This window comes from Diachasma alloeum, unplaced genomic scaffold (genome assembly GCF_001412515.2).
Source record: "Diachasma alloeum isolate Michigan unplaced genomic scaffold, Dall2.0 Dall_scaffold_00333, whole genome shotgun sequence".
NCBI lineage: Eukaryota > Metazoa > Arthropoda > Insecta > Hymenoptera > Braconidae > Diachasma > Diachasma alloeum.
In genome coordinates, this window is record NW_021680472.1 from 173,452 (window position 1) to 180,567 (window position 7,116).

Genomic DNA, 7,116 nt, shown 5'->3' on the forward strand with positions numbered 1-7,116 from the left:
AAAAATAATTAACAAACTCATTTGTTAATTACTAAACCACTCTCGTATCGCTACTCTCGTCCGAGACTGCTTTCAGCAATGTTTAAGGGACCTTCATATACCCCGTCCACCGATAGACACTCCAAAAATGTTTTTCTTGCTATTCAAAGCCCCTCTAACTAATCGGAAATCATTAAATAATTAATTTGCCAATTACTTAACCACTCTCGTATCTCTACTCTCGTCCGAGACTTGATCCGAGACTGCTTTCAGCAATGTTTGAGGGACCCTCAATTACCCTTTCTACCTACATTGGGTCCACAAAGGATTTTCAACTTATCTAATGCACCCTCAATTAATAAACAAATTGATTTGTGAAAGCATAAACAACTCTCGGATGCACTCTCGGCCGAGAGTCTTTACTGGAGTTGGCGCCCTAACCTTCGAAAATCCGAGAGTCGAATGAGTGTCCATTCCGAGAGTCCCTAGTCTCGGACTGATCCACCAGGGACGCCGCGCCAAGAACGTTGATCCTGCTCCTACTGATTTTTTTAGAATACGCGGTGTACTCAGCCTGATGTTTTGCTCAGTCGGTCAAAACTTTTCTTGATTTTGCAGGTTACGAGGTCAGTCGCACATGTAATATAATACTTCGAGAGGACCAAATAAATATTTTTATCAGATTTTATTTTTTCAATTGTATAGTGAGTTTTCGTGAATTGTGGTTAATTATTGCAAACCTGTTCCATAGACTTTTAATTCTGTTGCTTTCGGGTCACTCGTCGTTAGCAGTCGTACCAAAGAAGAGATTGACACTCCCAGGAGTATACATTTTTTTATATTTTTTATTTATGTATTAATGTATTAACCTACAATGGGTTATTTACAATCAGTTTGCTGAAAATGTTACAAAGGATGTTTGGCTTCGTCGGTTGATTTTCTTTGATACAATTGATACAATGTTACAATACATAGTTTGATACAAGTGTTTTAAATTCTAATTTGACATTTCTTAAGAAAATGGTGTATAATTTTGAGTGACTCAAGGTCCTTTGCCACCAGGAATGCAGCTATGGTATATGGCGTGGGACACTTATGTTTGATGAGTTTTTCATTCATTATTTGTCTTTCTTGACTAGAGTACATCGGGCATTCCCATATAACATGGTTGATATCTTGTGTCGCAGCTCCACAGCTGCATTCCGGGGTATTAACAATACCTATGCGATACAAAGACTTGTTTAGATGATAGTGGTCCGCTCGAGCCCTGTTAACCCAAACCACAAGTTCCCTGGGGAGCTTACTTCTGGAGTACCAGGGCCGGCAGCTCTTTTTCCAGTAATACTTGAAATATAATTGTCCTTTTGGTTTTTGTTCGCTAAAAGCTTATTTCTGGATAAAGTTACGAGTATTAATGTGACTTTCTCGCTTGAATCAAGCTTTGTAGTCGGTAGGTGGAACTGAGAAGTGTTCATCGTCCTCTTCGTCAGCATTTTTTGCTAGGACGTCCGCCCTCTCGTTGCCCTCGATCCTCCTATGCGCTGGGATCCAACGGAAGATGATTTTTGTGTTGTACGGGTTATTTTCTATGAATCGTTGGTATGTTTCTATCGCGAGCAAAATGTATGGGTTGATATGCAGATGGAAATGAACGGATTCTAGACTTTGTAGAGCGCTCAGTGAATCCGAGAGAACGAGGTGGCTGGACTCCCTGTTTTTGTTGGCTAAGTCTAGAGCTAAGTTTAGCGCAATGCATTCCGAGGTATAAACGGAACAGTCCGTGTTAAGGATAACAGAGGTGTCAATACCCAGTGTAGGGCAGTGACAGGCTGCTCCCACATATTCTGTTTCCGTATCTTTGCTACCGTCAGTGTAAATAATATTCCAATTATCAAAATTTCTTGTAATTTCCTGACTTAATGCCTCGTTTGGATTGGGGAGGGCTTGAAGAGTGGTGCCAAAGTCATTTTGTTTTTATGGAAGTGAATAGGGTGTCGAGTGTGTGGAGGAAGATATTGAAGTTGGGATTGGTTTGTAAGGAGTTTTCAAATTGTAAAACATCTCTGATAGACAACTCTCTGATGTCTCTGATAGACTTGATCATCTCTTGGTGATCAGTTTGTCTCTGCAGACGACTCTTGTTTTCTTTTCTTTAAAAATAAGGGAGATTGTGTCATATACTTGGGTAGACTTGTTGCTCAGGATTTTCACTAAGTACGTCTTGCATAGGAAGCTGGCACGCTCTTTGATCAGCATGAGCTTGGATTCTCCTATCAAGACATTTGTTGGTATAGAGCGTCTATATCCAAGGGCAGATCGGAGGGCTGTGTTTTGTATGGACTCTAGTTTTGATTGGTATTTTTTAGTATTGGGGAAATAAGCAAAAAGACCATAATCAATTATGGATCGAACGTAGCTTTTGTACAGTCCAATCAGTGTTTCAGGGTCTGTTCCCCACCATGTTCCCCGTAGAAATTTTACAATGTTCAGAGCTTTCAGCTGTTGGAGCATGGATATATGATGATTAAAATTCAGTTTTTGATCAAAGTGTATACCTAGGAATTTTGCAGTTGGAGAGGATACGATTGTGTGGTCTTTTATTTTGATCTCGGAAATTTCTGGTACAGAGCCTTTTTTACTAAAACTCAAAAGGACTGTTTTTTGGGGGGAGATTTCAAGGCCTAACGCACTGAGATTAGTCATTACTCGTTGTATTGATTGTTCTAGTGTAGCTTTGTCGGTTTTGTAGTCTGAGACGCGAATAAACAAGGCTATGTCGTCAGCGAAGAGAGATGATTCAACTTTTGAATCTACTTTTTGAATTTACTTTTTTGAGTATGTTTCTAGTGTAGATTGTGTAGAGGAGGGGGGAGAGCATGCCCCCCTGGGGAAGCCCCATGTTGGCAACTCTACTTTCCTCACCCAACGCATCGCAATGAAGAACCCTTCCGTGGGTGAGGAATTTGATAAATCTGAGGACGGTACTGTAGCACCCAACCTCAACAAGGATATCCAGTAATTTATCCCCATCGACATTGTCAAATGCTCCAGCAACGTCCAGAAAAACCGCTAGGGTTTGCTCTTGATCTCTAAAAGAATCCTCTACATGTAGAGTGAGGTTGAGCAAGTTGTCCCTGCAGGACAGTCCAGATCTGAACCCTGTTTGAGAGAAAGGAAGGCGTTTATTCCGCTCGACCCACCATTGGAGTCTATTTTTCACTATCGATTCATACAGTTTAAGTAGACAAGATGTTAGGGCTATGGGTCTGACTCCTGAATTGTTGCTCTTGGGGATAAAGTGTAGGAATGTGTTTTTCCATTCTGGAGGAAACTCTCCAGAATGGTGAATTTCGTTGAAGATGTCTAAGAGGATTAACTTGAGCTGGGCTGGGAGTTTTTTCAGTAAATTATAATCGATACCATCGAGTCCCGGAGCCGAAAGACTGTTTCTATGGTGTAGTGCATAGTTAAATTCGTCAAAGGAGAAAGACTGATCAAACAAAGAATTTGGTTCTGAGAGGGGGAATGTAGGCAAGGTCGGTGGGATTTCCGTCTCGGGCTAGTTTATCCATTGCCGGAATAATTTGTTCCTGTATCTTGACATAATCTCTGGGATTGTGCGATTTTGTATTTGTCCAGGAATTTTTCAGAACTTTACACGTGTTCCAGATATATTTCGTATTTTTCCTAGAGTTTAATTTTTCCGTAAATTTAATGAAACATTGTTTCTTCTTTTTTCTATAAGTTTTCCTGGCAATGGCAGTGGCTTTTTTGTAAGCTATGAGATCCCTGAGCCTCTTGGTACATCTCCACCTCAGGTAACCAGCCCTCCGGAGTCTCTTGACCTTGGCACACTCTGGATCCCACCATTTAACGGGGTTTCTATGTATTTTAGCTGATACGGTTTTTTTCTTCGGAGTGCATTTAGCCACATTGGTAACAATATTTTCTATATAATATTTGTATTTTTCAAATGGGCTGAGTTTATCAAATGTTGGTGACAGAAATAGTGAAAATGAATTATTTAATAAGCTTTCAAGTGTATCCCAATTTGTTTGTACTGACGTGACTCTAAATGATTTTCTAATATATTGGGTTTTTCGAACGTTCAGATTAATTTTCAGAGGGTAGTGATCGGAGCCCTAGGTTTCATCATGTGCACTAACGGATATAATATCTGCGATTTCCGGGCTACTCAACACTAGATCAATGTTTGACTTTTTTCCCCTATAAACGTCTACATGTGTGAGAGTGTCAGTATTATGCAAAAATATATCATTTTTTTCTATGCAGTCATAGAGCCTTAAGCCATCAGGTTTGTTTTGACTGTAGTTCCATGCAACATGGTGCGCATTAAAATCTCCGACTAGTAAACAATTGTCATATTGCCCATATATGTCGAAAAAATTTTCCCAGTGCTCATGATCCAGATTACTTTGTGGGTTTCGATAACATACCAGAATATTTATTTTTGATTCTACGTTATTGATTTCGATGGCTGCAAGTTCCACATTCGGGTGGGGGTTAGTAATGTCTTCGTGAGTTTTAACGGATAAATTATTTTTTACAATCATTATAATACCTCCGTGTCCTATTTCGTCTGGTAGGATAGGTCGATCTATACGATAGGTACTGAAGCCAGAGAAGTTGTAGTGTCGGTTGTCATTTGGATTGATTTTGGTCTCAACACCAATGAAGATGTCAATGTCCTTAAGGGCAAGTTCTATGTCCTCCCGATGGGCGTTGATTCCTCTAATGTTCCAGAAGATGATTTTAAGGTCCCACTGAATTACAATGGGTCCAGGTTGCTGGTTTGGTTGTTGATCATCCATGGTAAGATTTAGTTTTGCGAGCTCGTGGAAGAGGCCGTGATGTAGCCATCTACGTCTGGATCAGTAGAGACTTTGTCGAGCTTGTTCGCCACTTGCGTAACCCGGCCTTTAAGCAGCCGTTCATCAATATATATAGTAAAGGTTCGTAGTGTTGTGGCGAGGTCCTTGGGGTCTGTCCCCAACTTCTTGGCCAGCTCACGAGCATTTTTGATTTGGTAGGAATCATCAATGAGCTGAATGAATTGTTCGTAAGTTACTGCATGTTCCTCTGGATTTTTTTTTTGTAGTTCTCTAGCCAAACGAGGAGAGAAAATCCTCATATTTTCAAGAGTTAGATGTCGGGCTTTGGATGTCTTTGTCTTTTTCTTTTTTTTTAATTGCTCTTTAGGGAGCTCAAATCCATCATCATCGTTTATTTCTCTCTCGAGGATTATGTCGTTGTCAGGTGTCTCGGGTAAGGCTCGTTTGGGATTGCCTACTGTTTCAATATCCATAGACTCTGGTGTTGTGTCTACCGGATTAGCCGTTATTATTTGCTCGGTATTATTTCCCGCCTCTGCTTCATCACCGCCTTGACCATGGGTATTGTCTCCTTGCCTTGTTACGTCATCAGTACCTGTCGCTGAGAGTTAAAGAGCTGGGAGGTGTTATTTCGCGTTGTCTTGCGAGTCTGTGTGTAACGTTCGATTTTCTTGTTTGTGTTAAATCTTGGGGACAGTTTTTGGCTATGTGTCCAGGTGTATTGCATTTAAAACAGTTGAAATGATCCACGGTGGTTGTAATCGTATATAGTTTATTCTGGTGAATGACATTGAAGCTTTGGTGGATAAGCTGGACGTCCTCTTCTTTAATCATCAACAGTCTCCTAGCAGTAGCTACCTTGTAGCCTTCTCTGTCTAGCATTAGATACAGTGTAGAAATCTTCGTAAGTGGTTCTATTCTTTTACCACGTAATACTTCCTCGATTACCGAGTTTGGTATTTTCGGGATTACGTTTGATAAAACCACTTTTCGGGTTTTGGCCTTTTCAGGGGTGATGTGCAACTTGTTTTCTCCTATTTTAATGTTGGTCTCGGGTGCAGTAATTTTGTCCACAAGCTCTGGGGTTGAAACATAGATCACGACGCGGTTTCCCGTGAGTCTTTCGACTCCCTTAACGTGTTCTAGTACAACGAATTCCCCGATCGCATAGACATATTCTTTATATGGTGTGCCTTGGATTGCGTTGATGATAATGCCTTGTTCCTCAGTGGGAACAAACTCTTGATTTTCCTGGGTTACTTCTGCGAATGAAAGAGGGGTCTGAACAGACATCGTTTGAGCTTTCTGGGTGTTTTGTGAACTTGGATTGACTAAAGTCTCTCGACTTTCCTCCATAACGCTTGGAGAAAGATTGGTGGAATGCAGATATTTCGAATGTAGCTCTGGTGGGCTAAATTCGTTATTGAGATTCACTGTGGTGTAAATAACACGTGTAACTTATCACACCGGGGCGCTCTGAGGAGCGATATCAAAACACGTCTTACCTCTACGGAGGTTGAAGACCAACCGGAGTATACATAGACCTTATAATTCTAGGGAAGGATCAACAAGAAAATATTCATACCTTTCAGAGTAGTTGACCTGACCCTGAAAAATTACGAAACGGCGTACGGGAAAGAGCAATTATGAATACCATAAAATTTATGTTTCCCTGCCACGTATGAAAAAATCCTATAGGATTTCTTTTAGGATTTCCTGTAGGAAATCCTATGGAGAATTCGAAAATTTCCTATAGGAAATTCTATAGGATTTTTTCATACGTGTTTCGATACTCTAGGTATCTCTAAATTGTCTTCATGAAGAAAATTTCTCTAGATAATCCACAAAACACCTATATTATGTCCTAATTCCTGATTTTGCCATTACTCCCAAACCCATGAGAATAAAAACTGCGAAAGATTCAAATAATTGCTGTCCACATGACTCCCATATGATCTCCGTATAACGTTGACCCTGGTATTTCCAATCCTTCAGAGCCTTATCAGCACTGTATATCGCCAGAGGTTTAACATAATATGGAGGTATAATAAATAGTATTCCCATTTACTTGGTAACTGCAATTAAACTTTTAAAAATCCTAAGAATGCATTTTGCCAAGAACAAATTTTCAGAAGTATTTGGATCTCTTGAAGCTCTCAAGGGGGACAAAAATCGATTAATGTGTTAGGGTCGAGGACAAGGCAGTGGGTTGACTACCAGATGGATTTTCGTACATATATATATATATATATATATATATATATATATATATATATATATATAT

At 40.0% G+C, this 7,116-nt stretch overlaps 1 protein-coding gene across 1 annotated transcript in view; it reads right to left on the reverse strand.

Annotated features, from left to right (window-relative positions):
- The window catches only part of LOC107040413 (potassium voltage-gated channel protein eag), a 70,236-nt gene that overhangs the window by 54,938 nt on the left and 8,182 nt on the right, over positions 1–7,116 (reverse strand). The gene's annotated exons all lie outside the window — the stretch shown is intronic.